This window comes from Pan paniscus, chromosome 9, assembly GCF_029289425.2.
Source record: "Pan paniscus chromosome 9, NHGRI_mPanPan1-v2.0_pri, whole genome shotgun sequence".
In the NCBI taxonomy this organism is placed as follows: Eukaryota; Metazoa; Chordata; class Mammalia; order Primates; family Hominidae; genus Pan; species Pan paniscus.
Genome location: NC_073258.2, coordinates 42,555,260 through 42,575,525, shown reverse-complemented (window position 1 = coordinate 42,575,525; position 20,266 = coordinate 42,555,260). Strand labels below are relative to the sequence as shown.

Genomic DNA, 20,266 nt, shown 5'->3' with positions numbered 1-20,266 from the left:
GAGGGTGGAAGTTGGGAAGAAGGAGAAGATGAGATAAAATACCCATCAGGTACTATGCTTATAACATGGGTGACTGAATAATCTGTATACCAAATTGCCATGACCTAAAGTTTACCTAAAAAACAATCCTGCATATTTACCACTAAATCAAAAATTAATATTTATGTGTATATATATATATATATATATATATATATGTAAGTTTTAGTGCTTAATAGCATCTTCATCATACGGATGTCAAGTAATTTGCTTAATCAGTCTCTTATTGATAGACTTAGGTTAATTCTAGATTTCTGCTATCCAAATATTGCTTCATTATGTGCCTAAGGTTGCATTCTTAGCACACATGTCAAAGTATATGTATAAGCTGAGTTCCACTAATGTGAATTTCCAATGGTAGTGATTCAGTTTATATATAATTTCTTCAATTGTGTAGTATTTACTCATTCCCTCAGTAACCATTTTATGAGCTCCTATTGTTAGGTATTACATTAGGCAAAACAAATAAAATATAAAATAAAAAAATGCGGTAGCAAGTTAGAGAAACATTACTAGTATACTTATGGAGCCCACTTTTAATTTGGCAAAAGATAGGCAATAAAGAAAAATAGATGGAGAGATGACTAGACTAAAAGATGGATGAATGAATAGATAAATATATAGGTAGGTAGGTAGATAAATAGATATAAAGGAAAATTTCATAGTATGATTAGCAATGTGTAGTATATATGGGGTGGTAGAATAGGCAGTAACTGGGAAAAGAGAATTAAAGCAAGTGCTTGTTCTGAAAATGTGCTTTTAAATGAGACTTCAGAAAGCAAAGTACAAAACTGATCACATCAAAAAGAACATTACAAAACTGATTGTGCCAGCCAGTGTTTCATTCGTATTATTTTTCTTTAAAGTAGTTATGTTGTATAATTTTTATGTGTTTTAATCATTTGCTTTTATTTTTCTACCAAGTGGTTCTCCATCTTCTTTACCTATTTTCTACTGAATTGCGGTATTTTCCTCACTGATTTATGAGATATAAGCCTTTTCTTTTCTTTGTTTGTTTGTTTTGTTTTTTGAGACGGAATCTCACTCTGCCGCCAGGCTGGAGTGCAGTGGTGCGATCTCGGCTCACTGCAACCTCCACCTCCTGGGTTCAAGGGATCCTCCAGCCTCAGCCTCCTGAGTAGCTGGGACTAGAGGTGCGCACCACCATACCCAGTTAATTTTTTGTATTTTTAGTAGAAATGGGTTTCACCATGTTGGCCAGGATGGTCTTGATCTGTTGACCTCATGATCCACCCACCTCAGCCTCCCAGAGTGCTGTGATTCAGGCATAAGCCACTGCACCTGGCCACCTTTACTTTTCTAAATGATTAAACTGAGTTATCAAATTGCTCTAAATTTATACATTAATATTTTGGGGGAAAACTGGAGATGTTTAATTTTTCATAATAATACTCTTGAATTTGACAACCATATGACTTGGCTACAGATAAGCTTTGCTGTATTTTCTTTAAAAAGACTTATTTTGGGTTTTTTTGAGGAAAGTGCCAGTAACATAATCTCTATCAACATACAAAGCACAGCACTGAGCTATGATTTACGAAGAAAACCACAGAAAAATATCTGTAATAAGGATCAAATATTTAATATGTCATCCCATATTTTCTAAGCACAAGGAACATCGATTTATATTTCTTTCTAGAATTGAACCCCAACCTTGTCACTCACTCAGGCAAAGGCAAGTTGAGATATGAAAAGTGATATATCAACTGTGATGACTATCTTTTTTTCTGTCTTTTGAACTCTGAAAGAAGATAAGACAAAGAAATTAATATAAATTTGAAAGTTTTTTTATTATACTTTAAGTTTTAGGGTACATGTGCATAATGTGCAGGTTAGTTACATATGTATACATGTGCCATGTTGGTGTGCTGCACCCATTAACTCGTCATTTAACATTAGGTATATCTCCTAATGCTATCCCTCCCCCTCCTTCCCACCCCACAACAGGCCCCAGTGTGTGATGTGTCCATATGTTCTCATTGTTCAGTTCCCACCTATGAGTGAGAACATGCGGTGTTTGACCCAGCAATCCCATTACTGGGTGTATACCCAAAGGATTATAAATCATGCTGCTATAAAGACACATGCACACGTATATTTATTGCAGCACTATTCACAATAGCAAAGACTTGGAACCAAGCCAAATGTCCAACAATGATAGACTAGATTAAGAAAATGTGGCACATATACAGCATGGAATACTATGCAGCCATAAAAAATGATGAGTTCATGTCCTTTGTAGGGACATGGATGAAGCTGGAAACCATCATTCTCAGCAAACTATTGCAAGGACAAATTTGAAAGTTGTTTATAGTTCATACATTTTAAGTGGGAAAGAAATGGGAAATATCAAACATCACTTCGTTTTAGGGTTTTTGACTGTTGAGGCTCCTTTCAACAGCCTTTGATGTTATGATGCCAGCAGAAAACTTTCAATAGAGCCTTGACAAGTCCAAGATTTCCTTAGTTTATTTTGTGCTACACTCACGACCAAAACATGACATGTAACAGAAATATATGGATTGTGAGGTCAAGACTACTGGTAGAATGCTGACCTTCAAACCTTCACCCATGGTAGATAAGTGACTACATGAGCTTAATTTTTGGCTTCTGTCATTTAAATTTTATTTTTTTATTTGCTCCTCTGCATTTAGAAAAGACATATCCCTTTGTCTTTAGTGATCAGGAACCAGAATAAACAGACCTGATATTTAACCTCAGCTCTGCTATTCAGTAATATCATTATATTACATAATGATACATGTATAATTGAATAAGTTTTCTGAGCTTCAATTTCTTGATTTTTGTAAAACAGCTATAAAATTCCTATATTGTGGAATTGTGAGAATTAAATGAAAGAATGTTGCACTGCACTTGTCAGAGTACCTGCACACAGCCATTGATAAAGGTTATTATTACTTTTATCATATTTATTGTACTTTATACTTATACATATTAATATTATATTCCAAATGTATCCCTTAGCCCCAGTCCCCACTACACATACATTCCTCAGTCCCAGTGTATTTAGAGAAGAGGAATTTTCAATGAGCAAGGTGGGTAAAAGTAGTTATGTGACTACATTGTAATTCAACACTGTTAGTTTTCTGTTTTTTTCTTCTATTTTCTATAGGAATGGGAGGCAAAAAAATACTAACCAATATTTGAACTGTACATGGCCCGTTGGTGAACTTCTCATGTTTCTGAGCATGTGAAAAAAAGAGAAATCAGAATTTCATATGCATTATGGGGTTTTGTTTTGCTTTGCTTTAGCCCTAGTTTTTGTATGCTGGAAAATAGGATATGAAGTAGAAATAACCATGTGATTGGGCAGTATGGGAAGGGGGATAAAGAAGACAGTTACTTAGGCAAATTAAAATATATTAGAGCAATGGAAAATATAGGTAATTTTAATGAAACGGTTTCTCAATTAAAATTTCTAGTTATTCATTTCAGAACACCATAAGGAAGAATGATAAAAATCATACACCCACACAATCTTTAGATTTTTACTCTCTTGGAACCACATATGCCAAATTTCCAAGTAAATGTCAGTTTCCTTTTTACTCAACATATTAAAATCGTCTTTAAATTTTATAATTGCCCTAAAACATGAAGTACTCTTCACTATTGCTCCTTGGAGAAAATTCACAAAATAAAGGAGAGAAGAAATTAATATTATTACAATTGATAAGGTCTTTTCAACTGCCCAGCTGTTTACCTAAAACAGGTTCGATACTAAACCTTTTTACGGTTATGATTAACATATGATTTATGATTAACAAAAATTTTCTGCCACAAACCATGTCTAATCACTGGTGACCTTGTTTATACTGGAACCTGTGATAAAAAGGGCTTCAATGTACTAAGTATGTTCAACCAGGACAATTAAAATTATATCGCCTGCCTACTTTATGCAAAGTACTGCTCAAGGCATTGGGTAGAAAAGAGAACAATGCAGTCAATATACCTGCTTTCCCAGACTTATATTCTGAAATAGTGCACATTTTAAATCTCATTAATTCATACAACACCCCTGTGAAGTTAGCTGGTTGATTTTTTTGCCCATTTGAGAAATTAAATAACAGGCTTATATACATTAAGCACCTTCACTAACACATACGGAGTTCGAGGTTTTTTTTATTCTATAACCCATGCTATTTTTATTATATTGTGGAAAGACAAAGTGTTCTTTATTTTGGGACAACTACTATAGACTGTCCAAAGAAAAGATAGCATACCTGACTACAACCTTGTTTCCTGGGTACAAAGAATTTGCTGATGGCAAGGTGGTATCTATTAATCCTGAGACAATCTAAAGTCTCCAACTCCTGCAGAGTTAGATAATATGTTCCTGCGAGAAATCCAGTGTGCCAAAACACTACCTGTCACACTTGGGCTGTAAAGTCTACCTTAATAAAGAGGAGGAAAAGGTGTGAAAACACCCTCTGGTCCTTTGTAACTGGTTACTCATCTTGAAACGGGAAAAGGATGAACGCAGACACGAAGCAAACAGTATTCATCTTTGGCTTTCTGGAGGCTTCTAAGTGATCGGATGAGTCATCTCTGCTATATTGTAAATTTCTAACAACAGGAGTCTCTTTCTCTTTTTGTAGTCTAGTGGCCAGAAACAGAATGAAGCCTTTTCCTACCAGACTCCCCCAAATTTTATTTTTAATGAAGATAACTCTCAATAGATGAGATTCATTCATTTTATTCAGAAACGTTGGAGTAAGTTTAGGTAATATTAACAAATTCCCTGCTGTCATTTTCATTTTTAAAAAAAATACTTTCAAAATGATTTCATCATGAGAATATTACCAAAAGAAGTTTTTCTGAGGAACGAGATTAGTGTGAGTGTACAAGATAGACCTCATATTCATTTCAATGCTGAATTACCATTTTGGTCATATAGATTGCTGCTTTTAGATCATATCAGATTAAAACTTATTTAAAACGTCTGTCCTCTGGAAATCGGTAGCATGTATTCAACAGAACTTTAGTCCTTTGAAATATCCTATAAAAGAGGAAAGACTTCTGTAGTCAATTAAGTTTGATAAATACTCCAAATATTATTTAACTCATGGAGAGTCATATGCATAAAAGCAGGCTAAATTCTCTGAACTACCCTGCAGAAATTGGATCTGACTAATTTTATTTAGTTCAATGACTCCAAAACATATCTTAACTACAAAACCCTTTTTCACATTGAACTTATTTACTACCTTTAGAACATGTTCTTAGGAGACATAAATTGAATTGCTATGATACAAGTCAAGCCGTTTCCAAACAGCCACATCCTCATATGAAAAATATAGTCGAGTTGTACTAGTTCCATGTAAAAGGAAATTTAAAAGCATTTTAGAAAGTATCGATCACAGAAATGAAAAATAGATGTGATAGGGTTTAAGGTTAGAAAATCTAAAACAATATTTCCACAGTTTGATGAATTATCTCCAGCTTTAGAAAGGTAACAGTTGTAGGGCATATCTAGGGAACCACATGTAATTGTGAATGGATTTAAGAATGATGGTGTCTGCATGTTCTCACTTATAAGTGGGAGCTAAATGATGAGAACACATGGACATAGAAGGGAAGAACACACACTGGGGCCTATCAGAGGGTGGAGAAGGGGAAGAGTGAGAGGATCAGGAAAAATAATCAATGGGCACTAGGCTATTAAGTGCCCTGGTGATGAAATAATCTGTACGACAAACCCCTATGACACAAGTTTACCTATGTAACACACATGCACGTGTGGCCTTGAATTTAAAATAAATGTTGGAAAGAATGATGGTGTCAAACCCAAGCGCTTCTGGGAGAAGAGTAAACAGGTTATTTCAGATTATAACTTATTTAAAACTGTTATCTTTATTTAAAACCTTTGTCCATGTATCATAAAACAATGCTTGCAGATTATTGACCTTATAGTGTATTTATGATACATGGTTTTGTGATAAATGGACAAAGGTTCTAGGGAGCAAAAACACTGACATAAGAAGACTTAAGCTGCCATTGTGTTGTTTTCAAAGCTACTGTAATAGCTTCATAAATGATATCTCAGATTTCAATCACTTTCTGACTCACCCTCTGCACAGGAGCTAGAGTGATTATTTAAAAATGTAAATTACATTGCATGGTTTCCTTTCTGAAAATCTTCCAATCAAATCCATAGTCTTTACCTTCGTCTGTAAAGCCTTACTGGTCTGTCTTCTGATTCTCTCCGAACACATTTTTTACTCAGTTCCAGCCCATGCTGATTTTCTCATGAAGCTGTGAAAATTCCAAGCACTTTGCTACGTCAGGGTTTTGCTCTTGTGATTCCTTTTGTCTGGAGTGCTTTTTCAGTAGCTGTACATGAGTTTCTTTAGCTCATTTTACAAGTCTCGCTTCGGATGTGCGCTTCTTGGTGAGGACGTCCCTGACCACTCTCCTCCACTCCCTTTCCCTGATTCGCTCTTTTTTTTTTTTTTTTTTTGAGACGGAGTCTCGCTCTGTCGCCCAGGCTGGAGTGCAGTGGTGCAATCTCGGCTCACTGCAAGCTCCGCCTTCCGGGTTCACGCCATTCTCCTGCCTCAGCCTCCCGAGTAGCTGGGACTACAGACGCCCCCTACCACTCCCGACTAATTTTTTTGTATTTTTAGTAGAGATGGGGTTTCACCGTGTTAGCCAGGATGGTCTCGATCTCCTGACCTCGCTATCTGCCCATCTTGGCCTCCCAAAGTGCTGGGATTACAGGCGTGAGCCACCGTGCCCGGCCCCTGATTCGCTCTTCTGCATTGCACTTAGCACTAGCTGATACTATACTTCAGATTTATTTGTCTACTGACTCTCTCTACATTAACTGAAGTGATGCTAAATGCTGTGGGAGATAAACCTTGAAATTTTAACAGCGTAATACAATAGAGGATAGTTTTCCTAGTTGTATGAATCTGAACGTTGGTGGCAGCAGCGATATGAGGCTGGGGATCTGCTCCATACAGTCATTCAGGAATAAAGACTGACTTCTGTAGCCTGCGGCATTCAAGTTTGTCCAGGCGTCTTCATATAGCAAGCAGGCAAGGGAAGAGAGGAGAATCAATGGCATGTGGGAAATACATATTAGCCAGGCCCAAAATAGTGCACATCACTTCCTTTCACACTCTTTTGGCCGCAACTCAGTTCTATGGACAAACATCCCCATAGAAAAAACTAGGATATGTAGTTCCGCGGTCTGTCAAGAAAAAAAGAGGAGAGAGGTTCAGCGAATAGCTGCCTGTGTTCTGTCACAGTTACGTTAGAAGGTAAATTTCCTGCAGGCAGGGATTTTGTTTTGACTGCTATTATATCGCCATCATCTAGGACAGTGTCTGGCAAATAGTACTCTACTAAAAACTCTATATTGAACTTAAAAAATAAATATAAAGACCTCATACTCATACAATGCTTAGTATGTGTCAGGCACTGGTCTGTGTGCTTGACATGGAGCACTCTTCAAAATGACCCTATGTGGTCGGGGCTATTAGTGTCTACATTTTACAGATGAAGTTCATGGGGCAAAGAGATGAGAAACATTCCTGAAGTCATAGAGCTAGTAAAAGTTGGAGTAGAGACTCGAATCCAGTTTATCTGGGTCCAGAACTCACTTGGCTGCGTTACTTACTTACCTGCGTTACACAGTGTACTCTAGACATGGGTTGAATGAGTAATTACATAAATAGGAAATTTCAAAAAGTTAGACAAATCCATTCTCTTCAAGATAGGCACCCTTATAAAAAGTGAAGTCTTCCATGATGTAGGTATAATCAGAAGCAGAAGAGTGTCATACAATGACGGTGAAAAAGAAATTCACCTGGGTGAACATTTGAATTTGGCACATCTAACAGTTGTCATAACTAAATTTCTAAGATTTTCTGCTTCTCCATCCTAATCACATAATACATTTTTCATGCTCTAGCGAAGTAAATACAATTAGAATCCATTCCAGTTTTATTAAATGTCTTAATTCTTTATTTTCTATTGTTTTGGCTATTTCATTTGGAAGGATGCTTGAAAAGCCCTTTGATAAGAAAGTTCACCTTCTGTCTTACATCTCAATAAGAGAGGACTTAGGTGTAGGATTTATAGACTGAAGAAGAAATGTTAAGCCTAAATTCTAATTCAGAAATATATTTTTGATATGTCTTTAAATATCATCTATAAAACCTACTTCCTTGATATAGTAAAAATATGTATAAATTAAACAATCTAGAACAGACACAGGTTGCATTCTGACTTTTGTGTACAGGGTCATGGTTTCTGCACCTAAAAAAAATGTAACACGGGAAATAAGAGCAATTATGAGATGCTACACTGTATAAATGTTTTAATTTATAAAAGCCTTAGATTTTTGTTTGTACATTTAAAAAATAATATCGAGCATATTATTTATGAGTGAAAAATCTATAGTTGCTTAGTTATTTTAAAAGTTATAAATACATGGGATTTTGTGACAACCAGATATTGATTAATTAACTGAACAAAAGTTTCCAATGAGTATTGATAATGATCAGACGAATGAGTTTAGTGATTTCAATCGATTTTCAGTGGCCAGATCGCTGTTATCCTATACGGTTTTGTTCCTGCTTTTGTTGCTGCTACAGTTTTTAGGTAGCGCAGGAGCGAGGGAAGGAGGAAAGATAAAAGGGAGAGAAAAAAGAAATAAAGTAAAAATTTGAGATAGGTACTCTGAATTGTGTTAATGCTTTTTTTCATACCTCGCTCAGATGACTGGCTGGATGGCTTGCATATTTATGTATGCATATGCATTTGTATGTATATATTTATGTATTATAGATTTATCTGGTGACTTCAGTACTCTGCAGAAGTATTCTTTGTTCATTAATGTGCTTAGAATTACTTGATTATTGCAAGTAACCACAAAACAATTATGAGTACACACACCTAATGAGATAGAAGGTAGACAGCAAAATAAAATGTAATTACCTTCTTCCCCTACTCACATTTGGTGGTGTATTGCTGTGCAATAGTGAAGTAGACTGCTCTTAAAATCTTTTATTATGTCCTCAAAACTTATCTTCTCAACCTTCTCAAACTCTAGCCTACTGGCCTCATGGATAATAGTACCCATTGGCTTACTTTTTTTGTGTGTGTGGGTATCTTCTGAAACCATTATTAAAAGCTTTATTAAAATGTTTCAACTGTGTCCTTGCTAAGCAAATGTTCCCAGTAACCACAAACTTAATATTTAGAAATCATGTAACAGTCTTAAGACCTTTGAAAACATTATAGGTGCCCTTAAATATAAAATGTAAGAGGATCCCCAGTGGCATCCTCTGTATACATACTAAAACACAGCAAGGAAAAACACCAGGTTAGGTTTTCCCATCTTGAGCACCAAGGACTCCAGAATTGTATCCATTAAGGAAGTTTTTGTTGTCGTTGTTTATGTAAGCCATCCAGCCAGTCAGCAGACAGTGATGTATGATAAAGCACTGAGATAATTGGGGTTATCTAACTAAGATTTTTACTTTATTTCTTCTCTTCCTTTCCTCCTTTTTTCCTTCCTCCCTATCACTCTCTCTCTTCCACACAACAATACCAGCAACAAAGAACATATCGCTTAGCAGTGATCTGACCACTGGAAATCAATTGAAGTCACTCGTCTGATCATTATCATACTCATTGGAAACTGTTCCTCAGTTAAGAGTAACAAAATCCCATGTATTTATGAATTCTTTTTTTTTTTGAGACAAAGTCTCGCTCTTGTCCCACTGGCTGGAGTGCGATGGCGCCATGTCAGCTCACTGCAACCTCCGCCTCCCGGGTTCAAGCGATTCTTCTGCCTCAGCCCCCTGAGTAGCTGGGATTACAGGCACTTGCCACCACCCCCCGCTAGTTTTGGTATTTTTAGTAGAGACGGGATTTCACCATGTTGGCCAGGCTGGTCTCGAACTCCTTACCTTAGGTGATCCTCCCACTTCAGCCTCCCAAAGTGCTAGGATTACAGGTGTGAGCCACCACACCAGGCCATATTTACGATTTTGAAAACGACAACTACAATTTTTCACTCGTAAATAGTATGCTTGATATTCCTTTAAAAGGTACAAACAAAAAAATCCAAGGCTTTTCTACATTAAAAACTTTTATATGTTGTAGCATCTCACAAATATGTGTATGTATAATTAAATAATATGAATGAATATATAAAGATGATTAATCAGAATAATTCCACATACCCACTAATAAAACTGAGCTTAAGGAGTAAGGATTCCCTTACATATTGTTTGATTATAGCAAGAGGAGGAGTTTAAAAAAAAATTGAAAGTGAGATATTTTTGGTGGCCTTCACTCTCTATGCTATTTTTGTTTTAATATCCACAACACCTCACATATACAGATTCTTTCAGACACATGCATGGGTCATAAGTGCACCTATTTACTCAGTCATCCATTAATTCATTAATTTATTCAATAAATATTTATGTGTGATAAACATGGTCCCTGCGTTTAAATAACTTACCATTTCAGAGAGAGAGAGAAACAAATGTTAATGATATGGCTTGACAATTGGCTTAGTGAAGATATATGCAGATGCTATAATGGGAACAGAAGATGAAGGAAACTCTATTTGGCCTAACAGATGTAAGAAATAGATAAGGTAGCTAAAAGTTGCAGAACAACTAGAAAGTATTGACATGGATAAGGCAGAATCCTCCAATCCATGAACAATTATGTAAAAGAAGATGATGTGTTCAGAGAGTTAAATGTGCTTTAGCTTTATTAGGTTGGAAAGTGGAAAGAATAAGACACAGGGAATGAAAGTCCAGGAAAGGAAGAATATTTTTTAAATTAAAATTAGATACCTTAATTTACACAAGTGTTGATGATAAAAAGATGTAGCGTTGCTTGTTGTGAGTTGAATTGTGTTTTCAAAATGTATGTTAAAGTCCTAAGCCCTGGTAGTTATGTGACCTTATTTGAAAACAGAGTCTTTGCTGATATAATCAGGTTAAAATGAGATCAGGATTTAGGTGGGCCCTAACTCCAATGACTGGTGTCTTAAAAATAAAAATAAAAATAAATTAGACTTACAGGAAGACACACATAGTGGGAAGAAGGCCATATGAAGATGGAGACAGAAATTGAAGTTAAGGTGCCACAAACCAAGGGACGCGTGGAGTTACTAAAAGCAAGAAGAGACAAGGAAAGATTCAGCCATAGAGCCTTCAGAGAGACTGTGGCCTGGCCATATTTTAGTTTTGGGCTTCTGACTTCCAGGAAGTGTAAGAGAATACATTGCTGCTGTTTTAAGCCACCTCATTTGTGACACTTTGTTATGGCCGCCCTAGGAAACTAATATACTGCTAAAGTGCATTCAATTTTTAAAGATCACAAAATATAGAAAAAGCCTCATCACAGAAATTGCTTCTCAAGTGTTAATTTACATGTTATGGCACTTGGGTCAATGCTGCTAATCTTACCTGTATTCACTAGGGTTCTCTAGAGAAGCTGAACCAATAGAATATATATAAATGAACATGTACGCAGGATTTATTAATATTATGAGAATTGGCTTACGTAATTATGGAAACTATGAAGTACCACAATATGCTGCCTGCAAGCTGGATAACCTGGAAAGTGGGTGGCATAACTCAGTCCCAGTCTGAAGAATGGCAGGGTTTGGGGCAACTGGTGTTAAGTCCCAGTGTTTGAAGGTCCATGAACCGGAAGTTCTGATATCTGATGGCAGGAGAAGATGCATGTCCCAGCTCAAGAAGAGAGAGAGAATTCAACCTTCTTCCACCTTGTGGTTATATCAGGGCACTCAACCAGTTGAATGATGCCTGCCCACACTGGTGAGGGGAGATTTCTTTGCTCAGTCTACTAATTCAAATGTTAATCACTTTCTGTGCCTTGCTTATTTTACCTACTGTAATATCCTCCAAGCCCATCCATGTTTCAGTCAATGACAGTATTTCATTCTTTTTTACAGATAAATGGTATTTCATTGTGTATATATGCCACATTTTCTTCATTCATTCATCTACTGATGGACATGTTGGTTGATTTTATATCTTGGCTATTGTAAATAGTGTTGCAAGAAATATGGGAATGCAGATACATCTTTGACATACTGATTTTCTTTCCTTTAGCTTTGATTATATTTGATTAGCTTTGGATGTATACCAAGTAGTGGGATTGCTAGACCATATGGGAGTTCTATTTTTAGCTTTTGGAGAAACCTCCATACTGTTTTCCATAATGGCTGTACTAATTAACATTCCCACCAACAGTGTATAAAAGTTCCCTTTTCTCCCTGTTCTCACCAGCATTTGTTATTTTTTTTGTCTTTTTGATAATAGTCACTCTAACTGGGGTGAGATACAGTAAGTATCACATGTTCTCACTCATATATGAAAGCTTAAAAATTTGACCCTGTAGCAGTAGAGAGTAGATGAGTGGTTCCTAGAGTCTGGGTAGGGTATGGGGAAGGGAAGAATAGTCAGAAATTGGTTAATGGATACAAAATTACAAGATAGGAGGAATAAGTTCTAGTGCTCTATAACACTATAGTTAACAGTAATTTATCTTGTATTTTCAAATAGCTAGAAGAGAGGTGATATGGTTTGGCTGTGTCCTAACCCAAATCTTATCTTGGGTTGTAGTTCCCATAATCCCCACATGTCATGGGAGGGACCCAGTGGGAGGTAACTGAATCATGGGGTTGGTTATTTCCATGTTGTTCTCATGATAGTGAGTAAGTTCTCACGAGATCTGATGGTTTTATAAGGGGCTTTTCCCCCTTTGCTCAGCTCATTCTGTCTCCTGCCACCCTGTGAAGAGGTGCCTTCCGCCATGATAGTAAGTTTCCTGAGTCCTCCCCAGCCATGCAGAACAGTGAGTCAATGAAACCTCTTTCCTTTATAAATTACCCGGTCTTGGGTATTTCTTCATAGCATCGTGAGACCAGGCTAATACAAGAAGATTTTGAATGTTCCCAACATAAAGAAATAATCAGTGTTCAAGGTTGTAGATATGCTAATTACCCTTATTTGATCATTACACATTGTATACATGCATCAAAATATCACCCTGTACCCCATAAATATGTACAATTATTATATGTTAATTAAAAATAATATTTTTATAAGTGAGATAGCTACATTTTTAATGCTAACTTTCCCCAGAAACATCCTCACAGACACACCCAGAAATAATGTTTTACCAGCTATCTGGGTATCATTTAACCCAGTCAAGTTGACAGATAAAATGAGCATCACACCACCTCAAATTCTACTACGTAAGTAATTGTAATTTTTATAGATTCATAATTTGACTACCTCTTCGTCATTAATTTAACACCCGACTGGTATGACTCATTGGATTCTGAGAATGACACTGTACCTAGTTAGAAAGTAACTACCAGCCAGGCATGGTGGCTCACGCCTGTAATCCCAGCACTTTGGGAGGCCGAAGTGGGTGGATCACGAGGTCAGGAGATAGAGACCATCCTGGCTAACACAGTGAAACCCCATCTCTACCAAAAATACAAAAAATTAGCCGGGTGTGTTGGCAAATGCCTGTAGTCGCAGCTACTCGAGAGGCTGAGGCAGGAGAATCGCTTGAACCCAGGGGGCAGATGTTGCAGCGAGCCAAGACTGCACCACTGCACTCCAGCCTGGGCGACAGATTGAGACTCCATCTCAAAAAAAAAAAAAAAAAAGAAAAAGAAAAAGAAAGTAAGAAAGTAACTACCAAGTGGTTATGCAATCAATACTTGAATACCTCAAATAATTATAAACTGATTACCTTCAACGACAGTCTATTCTACTCTTGGATAGTTTTGACAGGTAGAATTTTTTTATGTTGAGCCGAAATTACATTTCCTGTTTCCTGAAAACCCTACCTTTGGTTCCTGTTCTATACCATGAGGTACACAAAGGAGTTTGAATCACACTTTTCCAGAATAACCCAGAAACCCTGATTCCTGCCCAGTCGTCTCAAAGTCTGTTTGCTTTCTACAGACTCAACACCCTCACATCCTTCCAGCATGACTCATGTGGCATGTTTCCAGTTTACAGCACTGTTTCCGTTGCTCCCCTCAACTTGTTTACATTAGCTATGTGCACTGGCATTTCAGCTACATGTCTTTTTGCTACTAGTCATCAGACTGTTGGGTTCTGTTCTCCTGTGACATCACTGCATGACTAGCTTGCCCAAGTAAAACAAGGTTTAATTAAATCTTAATGTTGCACCCAGCTCTTTACAGAACTAACTGTTATTTTCACATCCTTGTGCTATTAGCAGAATACATAATGAGAGTGTATGGAGCACAGAATCAGCCCCACTTATAAAGAGCAGCATTTTGTCACTCACTCATGGTCTATTTGCACTAAGCCTACTTTTTGGCTCACCACAGAGGTCTCAGTTTTCCCCCACAGACAGATAAACTTTTATTTGTGGTAGTGTTTGTTCTTTTTGAGTTACTAAGGTGGCATCATAAAATCATTAAAATATATTAATATGTCTTTGAAAAGAAGCTATTTAATATATTTAGTGCAGAAAGTTTTGGGGATTACCCCACTCATGCTGCTATTATCCAGTTACCTTTTTCACATTTATGAATTGTCCAAATGGAAACCACTAGTCTCTGAGCACTCCAAATGCAAGTAACCCATAAAATATTCTGTATTTAAACTGATAATCACTTCTCTTTCATTTTTAAATTATGACAGAAATGATTATCAAAGTTATTCTCTGGGGGAAAATTACAAAGTGATACCACTCAAGTACTTGTGAGATTACTAATTTTTAAACCTGCTCATAAATCCTCAGGAAATGTACAATACCTCAATTATTAAATATTAATCCAGTAAGACTTATTCCAATGGTTGACTATTCTTGTCTGCCTTAGAGAAGTCCCAGAAAGAGTATGATGACGTGGATTAAAATATACATGCAACTTGTCAACAACTTTAGTTGTCTCCAACAGCTAAAGGCAAATATGAAAAAAAACACACAATGTGTGGAAGTATTATACTGTACCATTGAACTGATAATGATGTGAATATGTTCTTTTAGGCAATTCATCTCTTGATTTCTTTTTACTTCAGGTGATAGTAATGATGTGGTCTCTTTATTTTGAAATAAAAAACGGAGAGCCTAGCAGGCTTCCTAGACACCAGACTTCTACTTCTCATGTTAAAATAAATAAGGATAAAGTGGCTACATAGATTTAACTCCACTTTAGATAAAAATATTGTGGCATAGAATATTGAACTATCTTTCCAACCCTTCACAGGCCATGGAAGAGTAGAATATCAAGTTTGGGTATAAATGTTCTCATTTTAGTTCTTACTATGCAAACCAAATTCTTTTAAAATATATATAAAAATATTTCACTTTTAGTAATGTCTGTCTACAAACCCTCTCACTGTCTGTGTTACATATTTGTTAACATGTATAAAGATCACAATATTATTTTTACATAATGATTAATTCCTTTCTTTAAAAAAATCTCAAGCAAATTCACAATTAGAATTTGGAAGCATAAATGAAATTTTTTTCTTGATTTTCTAAGTGATGTAAAGTTTTTATAGGTCAACATAAAAGTAATCAACTTTATTGTTTTTGTTATTAATTTTTGCAATAGTTCTAGAGTCAATGTAGAGTGTAGTGAAACCAGTTTTATGAATTCCGCTTGAGATATTTTTGTTGGTGTTTAATAGACTAAAAATTTCGAAAATGTTCAAGCAGAAGAGAAGTTATAAAAGACTCATCACCAACACCTGGCCCAGTGCATAGCTAATTCACAGTAAACGTTTATTAAGGGAATGGCTGACTGATAGACTGACAGATGGACTGACTAACTGACTAAATCAGTGACTATGAAAACATATTCATACACTGAACTCAAATCCAAGATTATTTTGAAGCTCCATAGCTTTTGATGAATATCGCTTCTCAGCCTTTTGGCTAAGATCAAGTGTAATTAATAGCAACTTCTTTCTGATAGCAGATAATAATAGAGGCCCTTTTCTTGGTCATTCATTTTCTGCAAGGGAACAGTAAGGCTCAATGAATTCGAAATAAATATGAAACACTGAGATTTCCCATTTAGATCTTCTTATTTATTTATGAAAAAAAATGGCCTCTCTATGTAAGCAAGGCATCTCACATGACTCCAAAGGGCATTCATTCTCCAGAAGCAGCCTCTGTTGAAAGCCCTGTCATTGGAAATGGCAGATTTCTGCATGGCTCCTCAGAGAAGTCAACAGGAGGCTTACATTTCTTTCTCTGCCATTGAGAGAGGCTCCAGTTAGTGATAAGAATGCACCTCAACTCTCAAACGTAGACCACCTCAACTAACCACATTCAGCATTAAGATTTCCTAACAGCAGTCCTAACCTTGAATCTTTTCTTGTGGTATTTTTCACTTCTAATCCACAAGCAAATCCTATTAAGATTTCTTCCAAAGTATATTTCAAAACCAGTCTACATTTCTGTGTCCATTTCTACAGCTGTGTTTGAAACCTTTATCACTCTTTCCTAGACTTCTGAAATACTACTGAACTTTCCTCTCTGCACTCAGTCTTACCTTTACAATCCATTTTCTACACACTGGTTATTATCATCTTTAAAAAACTCAGATCAATTGCTCTCTCCACTTATATCTTGGAAGATTCCATTGCAATGAGAATGAAATCCAACAATGCTGACAGGAGCTGCAAGTTCCTGCATTGTTTGATTTCTGTCTAGCTCTCTGATTTCAATTTCTAGCAATGTCTTTATAATACTCCAGAAGCAATGGTTTTTTGTTCGTCCTTGGACAGGTTAAGTATTGCAAGCTGATCTAAGCTTCTTTGGCCCTGCACAACACACAGGCATGTAGACTTCTTTTTTTTTTTTTTTTTTTTTTTTTTTTTTGAGAAGGAGTCTTGCCTGGAGTGCAGTGGCATGATCTTGGCTCACTACAACCTCTGCCTCCCGGGTTCAAGCAATTCTCTGCCTCAGCCTCCTGAGTAGCTGGGATTACAGGCACCTGCCACCATGCCCAGCTAATTTTTGTATTTTTAGTAGAGACTGGGTTTCACCATCATGTCCAGGCTGGTCTTGAACTTCTAACCTCGTGATCCACCCACCTCAGCCTCCCAAAGTGCTGGGATTACAGGCATGAGCCACTGCGCCTGGCCAGACTTATTTTTGGTAAATAATAATTGCCAAAGAAGCCTGAGCCCTCTGGGTGAGGGTTAGCTATGCCCTCAGTACTAGGTTATACTAAAGTAAGTCACTGACTTAATTTTGGTAAACACAAAGACTTATTAGACAAATATGCTTTCAATAGTGAGCAAGCAAGCAACAGTTTTTATAACCTAAGTGCAACAAAATTCCACCTTTTTTTTTTTTTTTAGGTTTTCCAAATGCCACCTTTCAGCAGACAGCATTCCAACCTCATGATTGGATCAATCAATTTTCTTCTCACCCATGGCTAGACAGAGAACCAGTTACAGATCAAGCTTTGGGTGTCATCCCTAACTTAAAGATACATGCTTCTGGCCTCACTAGATTCTTAAATGGTCTTAATCTAATTGTGAGTAGTATCTCAAATATATCTTTGTCAATCCATATATGTTGAACACCATTAATTTCACCAATAAAGGCTATTTATTTTATCACCCCAATCATTGACACATTTATTTGCTGGAAAATGACAGTTTCTGATATTTGCTATGATCATTAGCTGCCTGGTGTTGATTAAAAATGAAAAAAATAAGTGTTAGTAGCTATCTTTCGAACATGACTTTTTAATATAATCCTAGCAAATATGGTTTCTTTTTTTTTTTCTTTTGTTACAGGGCCTTGCTCTGTTGCCCAGGGTGCAGAACAGTGGCATCATCAAAGCTTACTGCAGCCTCTATCTTCTGGGCTCTAATGACCCTCACTGCTCAGCCTCCCAAATAACTTGGACTATAGGCATGTGCCACCAAACTTGGCTATTTTCCTTTTTTTAGAGATGGGGCCTCGCTATATTGCCGAGGCTGATCTTGAACTCCTGGCTCACGCTAACCTCCTGCTTTGGCCTACCAAAGTGCTGAGGTTACAGGCATGAGCTATCATGACTGGCCTGGATTCTTAATTTAGATAAGTGACCCTTCCTTTCCTGGAGTGAGTCAAAGCAAAAGTAGCTGAAATTTATATAATAATACTGAAGTAGTTTCTAATAAGTTGAACACATTTTAACATTAAGATCACTTCAGAAATTTTGCACTGTTGTTGGCTTTGTTAGGAAATGGCGTGAATATGTTTCCTAAGGCTTTTCACATGTCTGGCTCTTTCTCATTCTTCAGGTTTAAGCCCAAATTTCACCTTTCAACTAGTCCTTCCATTGCCAATCTGTTCATAGAAGAGTAATAATAATAATAAAGTAATAATGGTAACTACAACTATACTAATAGTAATTTTGAGCATTTCTATTTGCTAAGCACTGGGTTAATCTTTGTGTATTTATTAACTCATTTAGTCCTCAAAATAAGCCTATGAAGTGGAATATTCAGCTTCAATTTACAGAAGACGAACCTGAGGCACAATATCTTGCCAACACAACATAATAGAGAAATGGCAGAGCTGGGATTTGAATCCCCAATCCAAAGCTTATGCTCTTCAGTTAAGAAACCCTGTCTGACCCCATCCTTGTCCTTATCACATCACCCTGTTTATTTCTCCATAATTTTTACCCTAATCTGTAAATATTTGTATTTACTTAATTGTTCTGTCTCATTTATCAATAAATGTTTCTCAAGAATTGTTCTTTCTCATGCTTTCAAGAAAATATAGATATCTTGAGAGCCAGGACCTTGCCTAGCCTGTTCATTACTCTGTCACAGGATCTAATGCTATCCCTGGTGCATAGTTAGTGCTCAATTTATTGTTTTTCGCAAATGAGTGAGGGTGGTAGAACTCAGATACAGCACTGCTAATTCCAATCTTTCATTGCCCATTTCATTTCACCATCAAAAGGAACGCCATGAGATTTGGAATTGCTAAGTTTCTATGACATTCTCTGCTACCTGTGTCTTGCATCTGATGTCATATGAATTCAAGCATGGATTTACTAAGGCCTCTTTTGACATCTGACAAAAAAAACTGCTCACCTTTATGGAAAAAACCACTCACCTTTCTTCTATTCTCTGCACTATTGCCAGAGCAATACTTTTAGAATTAAGCTTGCTTAAAATCCATCAGAACTTCTGCATCTGCATAATTTTAAGGATCATGTCCAAACTCCTTATCATGACATATGAGATAGCTCATTAATTTGTGTGCCTAATCATGGATGTCAATTTGTTACATTCACACTTCTATGTGAGTATGTGCACCTACACACTAAACACACACACATAAACTCACACACACATACTTGCCACCTCTCACACTAATCATTCTGAATTTCTTGTTCATTGAAGGGAAGGTGTCAGGCTCTTTTATAGGATCTTCCCGCTGACTAGTGAGATCTTCTATACTTGCTTAATTAACTAATGCCTACTTGGTTTTGAAGCCTCATTTCTTCAGATAGTTGTCCTTGATTCTCCTCAGTCTTATCTAGCTACCTCCGATACCACATAATTCATAAATTGTTTTATCATAGACTATGTCATATTATTCTATAATTGTTTGTATACGCTACTACCTCATTCAATAGAGGGTGGGTTCCTTGAGGTAGGATCTGTGTTGCTTTTAGCAGTGTTCTGTCCAGAATAGGTGTTCTAGAAATATTTGATGAAAAAATCCATAAGAGGAAAAAAGGAATAAGCTCTAATTCTAAAGCAACCCCAGACATGAGAATAATCTGTGGCAAACTGTCCTTCAGAGGTATGTTCACTTGCTAGCTGCATTTTATAACTTTAGTGGATAGGGCCAACATTATTCCCTGGTGATGTCAATATGGCCCCTTCATCAGTCTGAAAATCGGCTGGCAATGAAAATACATGAAGTCTGGAAGCTGTTTATGAAACTATGAAGGTGAGTCAATAGACTCTGTTCCAAGTTGGCAAGAAGAGACATCATCCTAAACATCCAAAGCGCCATAATTCACATTGAGCTTCTCATTAATTTAAATGTTAATGTAAATTTAAAACATGTTGTATTGATTCGGAACTATTTTTATATGAATATTGCATAACTGAGCTTCTAACAGCAGAGTCCAAATGGACATTCCTTCACATTA

General features: G+C 36.6%; 1 protein-coding gene across 11 annotated transcripts in view; it reads left to right on the top strand.

The window, feature by feature from the left end:
* LRRC4C (leucine rich repeat containing 4C) overlaps nucleotides 1-20,266 on the top strand; it is a 1,357,112-nt gene that overhangs the window by 1,127,364 nt on the left and 209,482 nt on the right. The window contains exon 1 of one of the 11 annotated variants that reach the window (XM_063608151.1): nucleotides 17,464-17,632. The exons of 9 other annotated variants lie outside the window; for them this stretch is intronic. The gene's annotated coding sequence lies outside the window, so the exon portion shown is untranslated. Of the gene's footprint in view, nucleotides 1-17,463; nucleotides 17,633-20,266 lie in introns of those variants that run through there. One more of the 11 variants, XM_055094289.2, reaches the window with a different exon arrangement.